Genomic DNA, 2,528 nt, shown 5'->3' with positions numbered 1-2,528 from the left:
GTAGTTTGTTAGGGGGTCTTTTCTAGTACTGGGCTGGTTTAGGTCAGTCAATTTTTTGGCATCAATGAGGTTTTAATTTCATGTTTCAGCCGGATGCAGTTGTCTGTGTGGTGGCTAGGTACTTGATGGAATTGCAGTAGGTGTTGGGTTTGTAACCATATGCATTTGGGTTTGGTGGGTTTTTTAGGATGGTTGGTTAAAGCATGTCATTCTGCACTAACCTCTCAAAAATCTATAAAAAAGGCTACCTAAAATTGGATAACTTTCTCGATTGTTGGACAACATTCATATCTAGAGTTCTACTACCTTCCATCGGTTCGCACAGTCTTCCTTTTTATCATTCTTAATCTCCTCGAGCTAAAGCCTATCATCATACAGGTCCATAAAAATCTTCGCGCTCATCATCTAAACCCTTCAACCCAACCAGGAAGAATATTTCGGACCACCATACGAATTTAGTACTTTTTAGAAGGCTTGTTCATCATCAATCCAACCTTGTTTCTCCATCTAGTGAAGAAATTAGAGAAGGACTCATTCGACTTATGTTTATTAGATTCAAGATCTCTAATTAAGACTTCTAACTAAGAGTTATAGTCACATTATTTAACAAATGAATTACACAAATCACGCTATTCAGCTTTGATAAATTTTTCTAGACCATGATATTAGTTCATAGCATGTCGTTCTAGTGACAGTATAAATAACTTGACAATTTAGGTCCTACTTAGTTATGTAGTCATGATAATACATTTTACTTTAGGTGAACCTTCGGATCACCAATCTCGTTGAACTTGTTCATCTCAGACATCCTGAACTTTGCAAGCAGCTTGTCCTCGCCAATCAACAATAACTCCTCAAAATCATAGGTCGGTTCCAACCTTTTGATTTTCCAACATGCCTTACATCTTGTCAAGCTTAGCACTTAAGCCACTTACAACTTCATTAGTGACAAGGGTTGTTTCCCTCTTGGCTTGGTCCAACACATATTCATCAAAATCCCAGAAATTACGGGGCACTCCTCTCCTAACAGGGTCCTTGGCATTAGCATTGGCAGCAGCAATAGCGACAACAGTTATAGCAGCAATCTCAATTACGATTGCAACTGGGTCAATAATAGTAGGGGGATTAGCTAGTGTAATTGGAGCAACAGGTGGAGCTTGGTTTGCAGCCATCCTAGCCAAAAAGCTGTTGGAATTTCTCCCAAATCACACCTCTTAGATCATTGATAATGGCATTCATGAGGACCTCAACATCTTGCTCATTAGCTCTTTCATTGGCCATTTCAAATGTAGCTTTGGTGTCACTTATGGAAGCTTGTTGTCTTGGCATTTTAAGGAGCTTTAACACGGTCTGGATGCTCGGTGAGAATGGTATCCTCTCCAGCCTTCCACTATCTTATCTCCTTCAACCAAAAGGAGTGTCTATATGGCTAAAATAAAAGAGTTAGTATGATGCGTGTAATGCATGAGATGTATGATGCACGTGTTATGCACAAAGATAGGAAATAAAAGGGGTTAGCATATACATTAATATACAAAGCATCCTTCCATCCTTAATACTTCCGCACACGGTTCATGGTGAGTCTTTCTTCCCCACAATTTTGGGCCTGGACTTCCTACCAACAAGGGATAATAAGCCCGATGTGTATATCATAAACTCTGAAAGTAGATTTAAAATAAACAAGGCAATGTTTCTAGTATAAGTATGAAGCCTGCATAATTTGGGTCCGGGGTTAGGTTCCACATATTTTTAGGCCAAGGCTTTTTGATATGTGGGCTAAAATACTTACAAAAAGAAACATCTCAAATAGCAAGCGATAGGGTTCCTAAGAGAGATTGCTACTGTCATTACCATGAGCTGAGTCTTGGTAAGGATAAAAGGCTCCCATAAGCAAAAAGTGTTTTTCCTTGGCTCATGTCCCCACTCAAGGATCCATGCAATGAAGGAAATTCACTTATTACTTATGAGTGATAGTTAGCTAATGTCACAATTCTAGGGTTTGAATGGAACTAAAGAACCACTAACCGGCGCCATCGGGGCTATAGAGACCAATATGCACAATGTGTGAAAGTGTAATAATGCAAGAACCATTCGTTAAATAATAAAATTAAAGACAAACATATACTGGAATCAGCTTCTTTTATCCCTAATGGAGTCGCCATTATGGGCGGCGGTTCTGGGCATTACACTCAAGTGTCTTTAGTGACTACGACACTGTAAGGCTTTTCAACCTAATCGAGAACACACTAACTAGTCATAGAGACTAGTGCGGAGATGGAAGTCGCCACCCGAGTAACCGAACACTTTTACTAATGAGTGGCATTTCTCGATTCCATAAGGAAGCTTACATTACAAATCTAGAGATGGATCTGAAAGCCAAATTCCTTATTTGTGTATATTTGTCTCCAATTTTATTGGTTAACGGGCTATTTCTATAAATGCAATATTAATATTTTCTACACATCAAGCACTACAACATTTGAGGTCCACCTAGATCTAGCCCATTTTATTAAAGTCTAATTCGTACA

The sequence above is a fragment of the Ricinus communis genome, chromosome 1 (genome assembly GCF_019578655.1).
Source record: "Ricinus communis isolate WT05 ecotype wild-type chromosome 1, ASM1957865v1, whole genome shotgun sequence".
NCBI lineage: Eukaryota > Viridiplantae > Streptophyta > Magnoliopsida > Malpighiales > Euphorbiaceae > Ricinus > Ricinus communis.
This window is presented reverse-complemented; position numbering follows the sequence as displayed.